At 47.5% G+C, this 16,160-nt stretch overlaps 1 protein-coding gene and 1 non-coding gene across 4 annotated transcripts in view; one reads left to right on the top strand and one right to left on the bottom strand.

Annotated features, from left to right (window-relative positions):
* Positions 1–16,160, bottom strand: part of FOXN3 (forkhead box N3) — a 403,845-nt gene that overhangs the window by 233,740 nt on the left and 153,945 nt on the right. Inside the window, exon 1 of one of the 3 annotated variants that reach the window (XM_047080244.1) lies at positions 6,199–6,630. The exons of the other annotated variants lie outside the window; for them this stretch is intronic. The gene's annotated coding sequence lies outside the window, so the exon portion shown is untranslated. Of the gene's footprint in view, positions 1–6,198; positions 6,631–16,160 lie in introns of those variants that run through there. 3 annotated transcript variants of the gene reach the window in all.
* Positions 13,960–14,063, top strand: LOC124512733 (U6 spliceosomal RNA). Its single transcript, XR_006962243.1, has one exon. It is a non-coding gene; the product is annotated as a U6 spliceosomal RNA (small nuclear RNA).

Here is a 16,160-nt window from a genome sequence, read left to right as displayed (position 1 = left end):
TTTCCTCCTGTGCATTCTTGGTGTTTACAGGACAGGTTCTGAAGGGTGTAGCCTGGGAAAAGGCTTCTTTGAATTTCTCCAGCAGGGAACGGAGCCAGGAGGCTTATTTGAGGAGAGAAGGGAGGGAGGGATGTGTGGCTAGGGAAAGTACAGCCAAACGGGTAGAGTGAAGTTCATTAGCTCACGTGCCCCTCCCCAAACCTAAGCTTATCAAGTCACCTGCTGGAGACAACATGGGAACACAGAACCTGTCAGCTGAGGCTTAGAACACCCATGGGGCCATATGTGTGAGCGAATGATCCAGAATCCAGACTTAGTCCATTCATTCACTCAACAACTATGTATGAAGCATCTATCTACTCTATGCCCAGGACTGTGTGGAGGGGACTGGGAAGGAAGCTGGGAAGGTAAGAGGTGTAGCTCTTGCCCTCAAGGATCCAGGAGACCCGGGGAGATTTATGAAGTGACCACAGATAAATACACGCACACGTGCATGCACGCGCACACACACACAGAGCAAAGTACCACGGCCGGAGGTGGTATAGCCTAATGGCTAGCATAAGAACCTGGGACTGGGTTCATATTCTCACTTCACCACGTACCAGCTGGCTAACCTTAAAGTACTTAACTTCTTTCTCCCCACCTAGTTTCTTCATCTTAAAAAAAAAATGGGCAGGGAGGGAGAATAACAGCAATACCCACTTCACGGGGCTCTGACAAAGATCAAATGAATTAATACTTGTAAAACACATATAATGGTGCCCTGGCACTTAGCACTGTTGTTTTTGTTAAGTAAATAAATCAAAAGGAAAATATTGACATATTTGACTGCATACCAATTTAAAATTTGCGTGCAGTGCCAGAGTCATAAATCAAGTTAAAAGATAGATTAAAAAATGAGGAAATATGTGCCATACACAGATAAAAAGGTTAATATTTTAAATTTATAGCCCCTACAATCAATGAGAAAAAGAAAAAAAAGCATCACCCTAATGAGAAAGGGGCAAATCCACCAAAAGAGAAACAAAAATGATCATATACCCACGAAAAGAGGCTCCACCTCAGTAAAAGCAAATGCAAATTAAAGCAATTGTGAGATCTCATTTCAGCTATCAGATTGGCACAGGCCGAGAAAGAATAATCATACCAGTGTTGGTGTGGGTGTCCGAAAGATTGTGACTTGGCTCAACTGTTCAATTACAACTTAAACGAGCCCAGCCATTGACCCTAAATTTCCAACCTCTAGGAATTTAGCCAAGGGAGATACCATAGCAAGGCTGTTAACATGCCCACCAGACTGCCTACCCCTGCGATCCAGTAAACGCCACACAGTGACTCAAGGGCCTGACACACACAGGAGACGCTCAGTCAGTACTTCCTGAAAACAAGCCCTGGAATGCGCAACATTGTATTTAGGGGGGTTTGTTGGGACAGGGCTTAAAATCATGAAAACGCGGAAATGGCCAAAATAAGAGGCTAAAAGCGTATTATTATCTTCTGCCACCACACCCCCTTTGGTCCCCGCCATTTGCATTTTCCAGTCATTTTGAGTGAAGCCTTCCTGATTCAGGACCATCTTCACATTCTCATATACCGTATGTGTGAAACAACTGGCAAACATTTCATAAAGTAAGAGTTTGGGGGGAAGTAAATACGTTGGCAAAGCTTTCCACCAAGTGAAAGTATTTTGTGATCGTTTCTACCACAAGGGACAAACTGATTCCTTTCTGAAAAGGCCGGGGCTCTGAGCAAACAAGAGAATTGCTAAGTCTAACACACATTATACCCTGTGTTGTGGTGTCTTTTGTCTGGTTGTTTGAAGGCTTTCAGTGTATAGGTTTTCAGGATCCAACTTTCTCTACAAACTCTTACAAAGGTCCAAAGATAAGGGAAAATACTCTTGAGTTAAGAGTTTGTGGGGGAGGGGGAAGATGGACTCTCTTTTCCCATTGATCCTCTATAACGATTTGTGCTTATAAAAGACCAGATGTGGTTACATCTCTCTCTTTTTTTTTTTTCCAGATCTGATAGAAAAATCTGTGTCCAGCTGAGGCACTCCACGTGGCCAGAATTACTTCTGCTTCTCCTGCCCTTCCAAGGGAGACTCTGGCAGTCAGAAGCTTGCCCTAGAAAAGGCTGCCAGTCTGTGCTCTTGAACTCCGTTTCTCTACAGTTGATTGTCGTTACTTGTGCAGGTTATGTTCTATAAAGTCTCCACAAACAATGAATTAGCAAATACTGAACTATTGCTCCTAGGGGAAACACACGGTCAGGTTCCTGCGAGCTGCGGGTGACAGCATTTTTGTTAACTGATGAGTCTGTAACCACAGTTTGCTGTGTTTCCATTTAAAGACACCTTATTTAATATATATTGTTGATTCATTAACGTGGAATTCACGGCCAACAGCGCTATAACTCATGTCTGAACAAAGATTCTCTAACAAGGCTTCTGTATTTTCTCCACAAGGCAATCAGCCTTCATGCACTCAGGAACACTAAACACTTCAGCCCTACGATTAGGTGCCATTTTAAACAGAAAAATCACCAGGGGAAAAGCACAGAAAGCATAGCACAAGATAGACCACAGAACAGATACTTGTTTATGGTATGAGAGCTCAAACAAGAAGTCAGAAGCTGGGAAAGTGCCCACTGGGCAACTCAAATTTTTTGGTCGTTCTGCGAAAATATCCACAAGTGAGCATAAAAGCACCGTGAGCATTTTTTAATTTGGGGGTTACAAATAATTTTTAGCAAGGATGTGGATTTGCAAATATGGAACACATGAATAATGACCAACCATATTTAACAAACACTTAACATGGCATGTATTGGGTGCCAGGCAGTATTCTTAAGGCTTTGCAAATATTGACTCGTTTCGGCCTCGCATTAACCCTGTGAGGTAGGTACGACTATTATGCCCGTCTTATAAATAAACGAGGAACCTGAGGCACCGAGAGGTTTGGCCACCTGCCCCAGGCCACACAACTGGTAAGTGGTGGGCTGGGATTTGAACCCACACAGTCTGGCTCCAGAGTCTGGAGTCGGGTTGCAGGTAGGAGCCAAGGGAAGCTTCAGATCAATCCGCAGCCTTTGAATTTTTCTTGGAGAATCCCCTGCGGGTCAAGGACATGACGGATAAGAGTGGTGGGGTTCAAGAGAGGAAAAATGGTGAGCAGGAAGTAAAGGAGAAGGAAGGGAAGAGGGGCTTTTAAATAGAATGAAAAGGCGCTACTTACAAAGAGCCAAAGTGCAGCTTCTATGTCATAATCAATACTGTATGGTGTACCTTTGTAATAAAAAATAAATCAACTAGATGCTGAGCATCAAACAAATTATAAGTGCCCAGAGAGGCAAGGACCCTGTCTTCTACCTCTCTTCTGCTCATAGCATGTGGCATAGCGGTAATCAAAAATATTGATCGCTTAACAGGAAAAAAAAAAAAAATGCTTCTTTTTATTGTTCTTTCAAGCTGGTATCTAATAACTACACAGATCAGTCAAAGAAAAGTGGCCTCACTGGGGCGCCTGGGTGGCTCAGTCGGTTAAGCGTCATGATCTCACAGTTCGTGGGTTCGAGCCCCACGTCAGGCTCTGGGCTGACGGCTCCGAGCCTGGAGCCTGCTTCGGATTCCGTGTCTCCCTCTCTCTCTGCCCCTCCCCAGCTCATGCTCTGTCTCTCTCTGCCTCTCAAAAATAAAGAAACGTGGGGCGCCTGGGTGGCGCAGTCAGTTAAGCGTCCGACTTCAGCCAGGTCACGATCTCGCGGTCCGGGAGTTCGAGCCCCGCGTCGGGCTCTGGGCTGATGGCTCAGAGCCTGGAGCCTGTTTCCCTCTGTGTCTCCCTCTCTCTCTCTGCCCCTCCCCCGTTCATGCTCTGTCTCTCTCTGTCCCAAAAATAAATAAACGTTGAAAAAAAAAAATTAAAAAAAAAAATAAAGAAACGTAGTAATTAAAAAAAGAAAAGAAAAAAAAATAGAAAAGTAGCATCATCAACCTTTTCCTCCTCCAAAGTTTTCAAGAGCTTTTATTGTTTTCCTGTCTTTACTGAGCACACGGAGTACCACAGTCTCTTGGGTTTCAGTTTCTACGTCCTGCCAAAGGCTTAATCAGGCCAAAAAATAACTTCTCTCATTTTACTTTGTCAGAAGAATGTGAAAGAAGACAATTAATTCCTCTCTCTCAGACCGTCTCTTTAAAACAAAAGCAAAAGCTACAAAGTTGATGACGTCTCTGGAAAACGTTGCGGGGATTAAGATATCACCGGTATATTTCCCTGCCGTACAAAATTCTTCTGGGGTGGGGTTAACAACCTTTCAACTTACTGCGACTGCCAAACCTATTCTCTATCGGACAGTGCAGTTCACCAACACTTTCTGTTTTGGAAGCCCCACTCCTTCCCAAAATAACCTCTCATGTGCCTTTAATATTTCGATTCAGGTGCAAGCAAACCGTGCCTGTAAATTGTGAGGCATGAGTACATGTGAGCACTCGGGTCTCATAAGGGGTGGGGGCTGGGAAGGAAGCGGCCAAATGGACTGCTGTCTCTCTGTGGGTGCACCAGAAGCACCCAATGCCTCTGAGCTCAAAGACACGTGACTGTCACTGGCTTCAAAGATTTGGCCCCCAAACAACCAGGCGTCCTTTTTAAGTTGGCATTTCTTCCAGAGAGGAATACTGAACATCTTTCCTACATGCCTCACACAGTGCTAGGCCAGCTGTCTAACAATATGGATCCCGGAAGGGGGTGCTGCCCACGTTGGTGATGGCAGCCATTAGTGCCTGTTGCTCATAGGAAACGTCAAAGGGACCTTGGAACAGAGGCCCAGGCCATTGGCTGAGATCTCCCCGGGCAAGCGTCCATGCACCTTGCGTGCCAGCAGAGGCTACCCGAGGACCAAGGTGGGCATGCCACGGTGTCCCGGACTTCCGGATGGCGTCCAGTCCCAGAGAGTGGATGTCAGAGCTCTCTGAAGGCTGCCCAGGCCAGGTTCAAAGGGAGGGGTGAACCTCATGACTTCCGTTCCTAAGAAATCCCACCTGCTCTTCCTCACATACCGGCCTCCCAGGCAAGTCTCCAAAGGCATGGGGGGCAGGCAGCTGCAACAGTTTGCTTTCTCTCAATGATCTGGACTAGGAAGACGCTGAGTTGAGGAAGAAGTCATGGCCACTCCCCAAGCTCTGGACCCCCAGATGGCCGTGAGCCCAAAAGGTCATCAAACCACCCCTTTGTAGGAAAAACGTGGTTTTCTTTGGCCCTGGAAATCTGGCCTGGCAGATTTTCTGGAGTCCGTTGCTTCGTCCACACCCACCCACATCGTATGGCTGTTCCAGTCTGTAAAAATGCAAACCTCCTCGGAAACACGCTTCCCCCTCCAAACTCCGATGACGACCCCTGGCCAGAAAAGCCTGCCGCCGTGTGAGTGCCCGGCACAGCGACTCCCCAGCTTGCTGCGTCTGAATAACTTGAATATCAAACCCAGCACAAAGGGAATAACACACAGCAGTTGCTGGAAAAAAAAAAAAAAAAAAAAGCTCACTCCATCCACTTCATTCTCTGCGGCCGACGCAACTGAAAGATTTTTTTTTTTTTTTTTTTGGTGTTTTAATCCACGAAAAACTTCTCATTTAAGCTTGGGGTGCAAAAGGCATCTGAAATGTGAGAGTCCCTGGGCCAGCCCCGGGATAGAAAGGAAAGGTTTCAGTGAAATATCAAAGCAACACAGACCTGAAGGGGAGAAGGCTGCCCGATACGGAGGCAGCCAACTGCCAAACTGTCATTTTGCTCGGCGGCTGAACAGAAGGCTCCAGTAATGACAACCACAAAACGCATTTAAAGTCTGAAAAGGTGACTAATGAGCTCATTCATGCTGGCTATAAATTATTCACTACAACACTGATCCCACTCAAGACAAACAGTAAAGTAAACTTTAAACACAGACATCGCCAGCCTCCAAAGGAGAGCAAGTTACGTCTGTTGAAACTTTTCACAATGAGAGGGATACTGGGCTCTCCTTCGTCCATTATCACGTTCATTCTTCTGTTTACTTTTTTTTTTTTTAACTGCCTTTAATCAAGTTTAAGCAGACACAGCTGTTACACATTCATTTCTGTTGAGTTTTTTCTTTCCATTAGTTATTACGAGCAATCATGATGCTCTAAAAATAGCAGCAAATTATATTCTCTAGAAATTGAGGGCTGACCTTAAAATGAAGCCCAGGTCTTCAGAAAGAATATTCACATGCACATGTTGGATGAGTGACGGCTCTGCACGGCTCTGCACAAAGGCGAGACAAAAGTGCACAGTATCTCCCACTCCTGGAGAGCTTTTCAGTTTGCTTCCAAATTTCCCTTTGGCTCTGGCGGAAGGGGGGTTGCTTCAAAACCTTACAGCACAGAACCTGCTTCCAGTGGTCACGTTTGGGTGGAGATTTCCGTGAAAACACACCATCTTCACAGAGTAAGAGTTCTCATTTAGACTTCTCGTTACAGAGAAACCCGGCAACAGGTTTGTTTGAAAACCCACCATGTTGCTGCAGACTCCTCTGTTGAGCTTCCTGTTTAATATTAAATACAGAATTTCAGCTCTTCTGTTTTTCTAGACTGTGCTATATTTGCCACTACTACCACTACGGAAAGCATTATGACTGTGGAGACGTCGTCACATGTTTCTTGAACCTTTTTTTTTTTTTTTAATCTTAGGGTCTATTTCCAAGACACAGAGTTAAGAGGTTCAAACCTGCCCTAGTCAACTTTTTAAAAATAGTCCCCAAATAAGTACTTACATTAGCTCTTGGTCAGATCGCTGAACATTCTGTATTTTTAAACTGCTTTGAATGCTTTGAAAAGGAGCCACAGAAAAACCACAGAAAACACTCATATTCAAATCCCGCCAGATGGAGGTTCTGACTAACCAAAAGCGAAAGCCGAAAGGTCGGAGGCTGAGATGTACCCTGGGCACACCTCGAGATTACAGGAAAAAGTGAATGGTTTGGGGCCTGGGGAATCTTGCATAACGTATGAGAAATAACGCATATAAGGCAAAGGGAGACCGGGGCCTTTGACTTCAACCCCAGACCAAGCCGAGCTCCGCGTCCATTTAAGGAAAATCTTTCACATTGTTTTCAGTTTCTTGCACAAGAACTAAAGGCTTGTCCGGCCATTTCTGTTGTCTGAAATGCAACGCGATTTTTCTTGTAAGTAGAGAAAGGAGTCTTGCAATATTTATAGCAAAGTACTTTGCCACCTACCGACGCAATCTGGTTGGTCTTCACGTGTTCGGCATGTTTTTGCTCAGAAGCCATTCTTTTGGTCCTCTGCGCAAGAGTTCTTGCAGTCTTGTTTTGGTTTTTGGTTGTTGTTTGTTGGTTGGCTTTTTTAATCAGACAATGTGTAAAAACCCAATTCCAACCAAAGAAATGGAAAAGCCCGACGTGGCATTCCATGGAACACTCGGCTGCCCTCCAGCCCTCCACTAACTCAACTCCTGTCATCTCTCTGTAGAAAGGTGTGGGCAAAATACTGCTTTCAAATCCAGCCACACGTGGGTCCTTCCCTGGTAACGCGTCTGACACACGGAGATCGCCTCTCCCTTCGTTGGTGGGAAACCCGGCTGGTCCGCCACGCTCTTAGCACCGTGGCCCTCCTCTAGTTTCCTGGGGAGGACCGAAGGTAATGTGAACTCTGCCTGGGGATCTTCAAGGCTCCTGCACAACAACAGCCAAAACAGTGAACACCAAGTACCCAGCTGGTGCAATCCAAGGAATTAGAAGACGTGCATAACAACACCACGCTCCCAGGCGCTTCCGACTCTCCGGGAGCGTTGCCTGCGTGATTTCTTTCTTCCTTCCGCCACCTTTATGAGACAGGTACCGTCACCCTCTTACAGATGAGGATGCTGAGCTTACAGAAATGAAGGCCATTTGCCGGCGACGCTTGTAGAGCGGGACCGAAAAGGTATGACCCCATGGGTTTCGGGCCCGCAGAGCCCACCCTCGTAGCCGCTGCATTCTCTAACCTGTTTACACCACCCATACCTAATTCCCAAGATCGCAGAAATGCAGCGTTACGCGCACGGTCTATACCCTGGGCTGCTTTGTCGGAGAACTTGGGGGATCGTTTGATTTGGGTTTTTCGCGCAGCATTTTTCAAACGGGCCACGGACCACGACACTCCTTCTTGTCTTCCCAGGCCCAGCTCCTGATGTCCCAGAGAACATGGCCACCACTCACTGAACAGACAAACATATCTACAAAATACCCAGGGCGATGGTCATACACCAGCACTGTGCTCCCACATGAATCGTGAAGCACAACGGTTGCGAAAACAACAGCAACCAATAACTCGTGACGGTGACAACTCCAGGGGCCAGGCCTGAAACTCCAAGTCCATCCCCGTGTCCCACTTGGACGGACCCTCAGAAGGCACAAGCACTCTGAAGGTGCCCGTTATGCAACTCATAGACCAATCTACTCTCTCTCTCTCCAGGCCGCTCCCTCCCCCTCCCCCAATCCAACAAATGAACCTTTTCTCAATAGCCCACAACCACCAAGGTCAAGATCTGACAGTGTCAGATCAATGCTGCCAGAGCACAGACATTTCACTAGAAACCATTTCTGAACTCTCTCTGTTGCACTTTGCCCACTAAGTGAGGTAGTTACTGCCTGCCGGTTTAGAAACACCACTGCCCAGCCCACCAGAACTGTCTTCCAAAATCTCAGTTACAGAGGATTAGATCAAGGCACAGATCAAGCTCAGGCAACTCTATAAACACGTTCAAGAATCAGCAAGCCACAATGAACATATACTGACTGCACTACTCATCAGACTAACTTTTCCCTATGGATCCTGGACAGAAGGGTAACCCCCCCCCCAATCGAGGCAGCCCCTGTGCCCCCACAGGTGCTCCAGAATCTTCACAAAGCCCCACGCACTGGAGATGGGGGGCAGACCGCCTCTCCGGCACCCAAGCCGGAGATCTTCACATCCATGGCATTCCCACAGAGATTTGGGTACCAAGGCCGAGGAGTTCGTTCCGTCATAAAGCGGCCCCGTATGCTTCCTTGCAAGCTTTCCCAGTGCCACGACTGGAATCTTGTCTCAAGCCTAGCCAAAGGCTCTGTAAAAAGTGGCTGAAGCAGAAAGCTGAGGTCTGTGGTTGCAATCCCGAGAAACCCTCGGCTATCCACAGGGAACCGATCCCACTGCCATTGGGAGTCGCCCTGGCTTCTGCCAACACCAGCTCCCTCTGGATCCGAATTCAATCTCTCTCAGCTTCCTTGTGATACCAGCATCAGAGCAAACCATCACCAGTGGTTATGGTAAGAAAAAGAGGCCCCGCACAGACCTTCCCGGATCTCCCGTGAACGAACAACCGAGGTGGGTTTTCTGCGCAAAAGCTACGCTTACCAAGTCAGGGCCGGGTTTTTCGGCCATTTTCTAGGGCTCCTCCCTCCCATCCTCCATGGCTCATTTTCTAGATCAAAATCGACAACTCATGAGTAGGAAGAAAGTCACTAAGGCTGACTGCCCCGAATTATCATTTAATCTCAACAGAACTATTTATTTACTAATTGCATTCTTGGCCTGACAGCACTGGCCAGAAAAGATTTGTTTATTCATTACAAAAACCAATTAATGTAAAGAGGAAATAAAATCTTAAAGGTTACCCTTGGGAAGGACTTTACCAACAGTGTCGGATGAGCCCCTCGCTGAAGGAGGCAAATGAAGCCCAAAGAAGTGAAGTGACTTAGGGCCACATGTCAGAATGCACACTGGTAGTTTCCATGCCAGTGTTCAACAGGGTCCCAAACTTTCAGTCCTGTGGTGTGTGTGGCCTGACCCCACTGTCGGCTCCAGAGGTGATGGGTGGGCATCAGAGAACGGGAAGGCCCCGCTCGGACCCAGTGCACAGGCCAACACTCTGTCGTTCAGACACTGGAAGTGGCCCTTCTGTCATCTGCAGCCCCAGCAGATACCCACGCAGAGTTAGAGGCAACTCAGATTTCCCTGTGCGCAGATAGCTCCCCTACAGGAGAGCCTTTAACGTCACAAAACAGATAAAACCGTATTTTGACAAATTTTTGTGGCTGGACCTGATAAGGATCAAAAGATTTGGGGGAAACGTAGGAAATTAAACATTATCACTGAGCTCTTTAAAAAGTATGGTTTAATGGGTAACTGTGGCCGTATTAACAGAATATTACTGCTGAATGAAGAATTCACGAACGGAGAAAACTGTAGAGAATTCGTTGCTAATGAGGGAGGGCAGTTCTAGTTATAACTTGAGACAAAACCTGACTCCCACTTAGGTCTCGGACTTGGACCCAAAGCTGGGCCCATTCCCAACTCCCGGGGGACAATGTCCCAATTTTCGATCTCCGAGTGTCCGGCTCCAAATCGGAGCCAATGGAGGGGTGATGCCAGTCTCGATGGATACGTTTATTGAGTAGCTACTAGATGAAGATACTGAGCTGCATCCTATCTGCTTTGTGTCATCAAATGCTCCCAACAATCAACAGGAGAGAGGCTGATCAGAGTAGACAGTTAGCAAATGATACTGAAGGAGAGATCGTTGCACACACTGAACTCGTGCAACATTATATTTCTTGTCAATGAGAACACGTTCTTCAGAAATCCTAAAACTAAAAAATTGAAAAGATGAATGTCAAATATAATAATCCAATGGGCTCTGACTGACATGTTTTGAGGAGAAGGATTTATCCACAGACACTGAGGCTTAAAGCATTAGCACCCCTCGCTCACACAGCCCCTTCCACGGCCGGGAGGGACCCCAGAAAACGGTGAATGAGCACCTTCTTGATTTAAGCTTAATCACTGCACAAAAACACTTAAATGTCCTGAAACCTTATGGCTCCGGTATGAAAGAAACCTGAGAGAGGTTCCCCCACAGTTGACTGCAATCCGAAAACTCTACGTGGCATTACCAATAACCACTTGCGAAGCAAACAAGCTTTTTTTCCTAATCCATCAAGAATAGAAAACAGGTCCCAACCAACCATGCTAGAGAAGTGCGTGTACTACCTTGCTATTCTCTTGAGGGAAAATGGCATTCCAAAATCACCGTCCTCTGAGGAAGTGATCAAGGAGTCCACAGCCCCAAAACATGTACAAAAGAAGTCACGCAAACCAACACGAGACAGCTGATTACTAACAATACTGTGCTATTTTTCGGATTTGTGATGTTCGGGACGTCAGTGTTGGGTGTTTTCTTTAAGATTTTAGTTTTAAGTAACCTCTACACCCAACGTGGGGCTCGGACTTACAACCCCGAGATCAAGAGTCACACGCTCTACCGACTGAGCCAGGCACGCGTCCCTGGGATGTCAGCTTTTTAAACACATACTTTTTTAATGTTTTCTTTCATCATTTGAAATACGTGCTCATTCTTAAACCTGGTTTTATATTTGTAATTTTACATTTTTGTCTCAAAGAGGGCTCCCAAGTTGAAGAGATGGCAGGCCACGCAGAACCTGCATCTGCCCCACACACATGCCTGCTGGGAGCCGGTCACAGCTTTTCGCAGACCCTCGCCCGGCAGCTAGTGGCTCTTTGAGGCAGGTGCTGTTGCCCCCATTTTACAGGTGAGGGATCGGGGCCTCAAGCAGGTGAAAATGACTACCAGAGGTCACCGGCAGAAAAGTGGCAGACTTAACCCGGCAGTCTGATCCAAAGGGCGCCTAGGCAGGTGCCATCCTGTCCCTGCCGGTTCTGCTCCTTCTTGGCCTGCCCACTCCCGCTGAGACAAGAAAGGGCCACCCTTCTGTGACATGGCTGTGCCTTCCTGGCCTCTGGCTGCAGGAGCTCTCCAGTGCGGCTTGGGAAGAAGGGGCTACCCACACCCAGCGGGTGGACAGAGCCCTATTTCGGTGCCCTGCAGAGCTGAGGGTTTAATCCTTGTCGATGAGGCAGGAGCGGGGCTCTGCGGAGGGTCACCTTGGGGCCGCAACCTCTTGGTCAGTGACCAGCCGTGTCCTTTGATAGTGTCTATGGTTCAGGTGATGCTGATGAGGCTGCAGCCAGGCAGGTACGGGGACAGTGGGTCTACGTGTCCGAGGCTCGGTGAGGGCGGGAGGCTGACTGCTTTAGGGAGGGACCCAAGGAGAGAGGACGGAGCGCTGGTCTGACGGCAGGAAAGGGAGCCCTGAACTGAGGGCGGAAGTATAGCTGTGGTCTCAGCTCTCCTTCCTCCCCAACCTGGCTCCTCCTCAAGGTCCCGCCCCAGCCACCGGCCCCCTCTTCTCGCTCCGTTCAGAACAACTGCATCACCTGCATGATGCTCAGGGTCTGATGAACTTCCCTGCTGACTCAGTTTTGGGTCTCAAGGACCTGGTGCCCCCTGTGAGGCCCTGAACCCTCCGCATCAGTCCTCCCTGTGCTCAGGACAGGACCTGCTGGGTTTGGTACCATTTTATGTTGAAAGAAAGAAAGAAAGAAAGAAAGAAAGAAAGAAAGAAAGAAAGAAAAGAAAAAAAGAAAGGAAGGAAGAAAGAAAGGAAGAAAGAAAGAAAGGAAAGAAAGAAAGAAAGAAAGAAAGGAAAGAAAGAAAGAAAGAAAGAAAGAAAAGAAAGGAAAGAAAGAAAGAAAGAAAGAAAGAAAGAAAGAAAGAAAAGAAAGAAAAGAAGGAAAGAAAGAAAGAAAGAAAGAAAGAAAGAAAGAAAGAAAGAAAGAAAGAAAGAAAGAAAGAAAGAAAAAGACGAAACTGAGAGCCCCTGGCTGGCTCAGTCGGTGGAGCATGTGACTCTTGATCTCGGGTTCAAGCCCCACATTGGGCATAGAGATTACTTTATTTGTTTTCATTCATTCATTAATTTATTTATTTTGAGAGAGAGAGCATAAGCAGGGGAGGGACAGAGCGAGACAGAGAGAGAGAATCCCAGGCAGGCTTTGTGCTAGCAGTGTGGAGCCCCGATGGCTCAGGGTGCAATCCCAGGAACCATGAGATCATGACCTGAGCCGACATCAAGAGTCCGAGGCTGAATGCGCTGAGCCACCCAGGTGCCCCGTAGCGATTACCTTTTCAAAAAAGATGTAACCACATGGCAGTGTGCACTTTACCCTCTTGGAGCAGTGAGGAACCCAGGGAAGCAGCAGAAGCCAAGATCTTGGATTTTCCCATTTAAATAGTGTTACTGGTCATTATGTGCCCCCCCCCCGGGGTCACCACTCTACTCCCCCCACCAGCTTGAGGGTCTATATATGCAAAGTCCCAGAGAGAGAGAGCGAGAGAGATGCCCACTTCCCAATCACAGATGGGCTGTGCTAACAAATCTAGAGAACTAAAGTGTCCTGAGAGGGAGGGAGGGGCAGAGGCGGGCAGAGCACTGGAGGCCCCTCCACCTTCCTCACAGGTGAGGCCTCTCCCAAGACCCACCCTGCACACGGAGGTGGGGAGGGGCAGCGTTAGCCCCCCCGTCCCGAGGTTGGTGTCTCAGCAACAATGGAGGCTAGTTACCCAGGGGGCTGTGACCAGCTGATTTTTCCGATGGCGCTCAACATTCAAGTCGTCCAACCTTCCCTTCCAAAATCCCAAGCTCATCAAACCCCTTCCAGGCAGTAATATTTCTCACTGCAAATTAAAATACACGAGCCTTCTGATTTGCTACACCTGTCCCGTGAGCTCAGTTAACAGGTGCACCTTGGGAACCACGTGTGCTCCTCCAGGCTAAGGGCAGTTCATGGAGGTGACATGACACAGGGGCTCGCCTTCACCTCACCCAATAGTGCTGTCAGCCAGAATGACCCCCGGGGACACGGCTACCTTCTGAGCAAGCTACACAGGCAGAGTCCGCGCCCAGCAGATGGCAAGTGTTGGAAATCTCGGTCGAGGGAGGGATGGAATGAGGGACTGCTCGGTCTGCCCTGGGAAGGGATGCATCCATCAGAAGGGACACACTTGAACTTCTCTGACTGCCATAACATCCATTTAAAAGATGAGAGGCAGTGCTCCCTTCGGCAGCCTACATATAAAATTGGGACAATACAGAGATGATTAGCAAGGTCCTTGTGCAAGGCTGACACACAAATTTGGGAAGCGTTCCAGATTTTTATGTTAACTAACTGGAAGTAAAATAAAAACTAACCAGCTAAGTAAATAAATAAAAGACGAGAGCCAGACGGCAGGGTGGGTGAGCACACAGGCCATTTGCAGCCTTTGCCAAGCCATGAGGACTTAGGCAAGTCATTTCACCTCTTAGTGCCTTACTGTCCTCACCTGCAAAATGGGGATGTAATAGGGCCAGCCTCGGAGGGTGGGCAGGGAGGAGGGTTAAATAAACTGACATATGTAAATACCCACAGGTATGCATAGCTCAGGCTGAATGCCATGCAAGTATTTACTACTATTATGTAGAAAAGAAAAGAAAGAGAATTAGAACAAGAGTTAAGAGCCAACTTAAAGAATTATTTGCTCATTATTTACATTAACTGCCTAAGACCAGCCTGCTTTCTCCTAAGCATAAATTTTAAACCTTTCCTCCACTTCTTTCTCTGCAGTTTAAGCTCTCAGGAAGCCACTGAAATTTTTCCACACTTGCAGTGAACACAGCAAAATGTACCCAGGTGTGGAATCACTATGTTGTATGCTTGAAACGAAGGTAACATTATGTATCAACTATAGTTCAATTTAGAAAATTTATTTGTTAGTGTTTTTATTTATTTTTGACACAGAGACAGAGCATGAGCAGGGGAGGGGCAGAGAGAGAGGGAGACACAGAATCCGAAGCAGGCTCCAGGCTCCGAGCTGTCAGCACGGAGCCCGGTGCGGGGCTTGAACTCATGGAGTGTGAGATCGTGACCTGAGCTACAGTCGGACGCTCAACCGACTGAGCCACCCAGGTGCCCACAATTTGGAAAATTTTTAAAAAAGAAACCACTGAGGGGCGCCTGGGTGTCTCAGTTGGTTAAGCTCCGTTGGTGGGTTGGAGCCTCACGTCCAGCTCTGTGCTGACAGCTCAGAGCCTGGAGCCTGCTTCTGATTCTGGGTCTCCCTCTCTCTCTCTCTGCGCCTCCCCCACTCACACTCTGCCTCTCTCTTTCTCTCTCTCTCTCTCAAAAATAAATAAACACCTAAAAAAATTTTTACTAAAAAAAAAAAAAAGAAAGAAAGAAACCACTGAAATTGTTTCCTGGAATTTATTAGGAGTTCCTGATAGTTGCCACAACTCCTTGAAGACCGTGGAAAAACTTTTGTGTTCTTAGTCCCAGATCTCACGCTGGTTCTATTTTTAAAAAGGGGGGGGGGTCGATAGTTCTCCCCCTCAGAACATCAGAACTAGAACAAGCTTGCCGACCTTAATGATAAAGCCCTCAAATTCCAGCACTGTTTGTAGGGCACTGCCCTTGAGTATGTGGGTGCCCTTAGGAGGGAGCCATGGAGGTGAACTGAACCCTTGAACGGATAGTTTTTAAACCTGTTTTTCCTGAGGCGACCAGGGAACTCATTGTAATACATCTGTCATAATTAAGACATCACTTGGGGTCCCAGATGTGAGAAATGGGACAGCCTGTGGATTATCGGTGTAAACTTTGGGCATAATGGAACATTCTGGATGTGTGGGGAGATGATGCAACTCTACAGTGGAGAACACCCCCAGGCTGGTTAGTTCAGGGGGCTAAGTGCCCCAAATGCTGAGAGTCTCCTCAGTATGCTCCCCTTAGGTCAACCCCCACGTTCATGGAATGATCCCCCGTCTACTGCTCGTGAGGCAACGGTCTATTGCTTGAACATCCACAACTTCCCAATTTATCCTAACCAGCCAGCCTTCCCAGCCGAGGCCATAATCCACCCATTGGCCTATACACGATGGCGGGGCCTGCTCAGGATCCTAAGCTTGACTTTTCAGCCCAACGTGAGGAACCCAGAGAGGGGAACCTTCTATAGCGAACCTTCTATAGCAGGGGGTCGGCCAACTACAGCCTGCAGACCAAATCCAGTCCACGGTCTCTTTTTGCAACTAAAATTTTTTTGGAACACAGCCACACCCGTTAGGTTACACTGCCTACGGCTGCTTTTCCACTACAGGGGCAGAGTTGAACAGTTGCAACAGAAAACCACACGGCCTGCACAGCCTAAAATGTTTACTATCTGGCCCTTTGGAGAAAAAAAGAAAAAAGAGGGGATGACAAAAGCCATCAGAATATTTAC

This window comes from Lynx rufus, unplaced genomic scaffold, assembly GCF_022079265.1.
Source record: "Lynx rufus isolate CCGP_SWC_20201006 ecotype Redwood Valley unplaced genomic scaffold, mLynRuf1.p SCAF_17, whole genome shotgun sequence".
Classification (NCBI taxonomy): Eukaryota; Metazoa; Chordata; class Mammalia; order Carnivora; family Felidae; genus Lynx; species Lynx rufus.
Note: the sequence above shows the minus strand (reverse complement) of the source record. Positions and strands in the feature narration are given on the sequence as shown.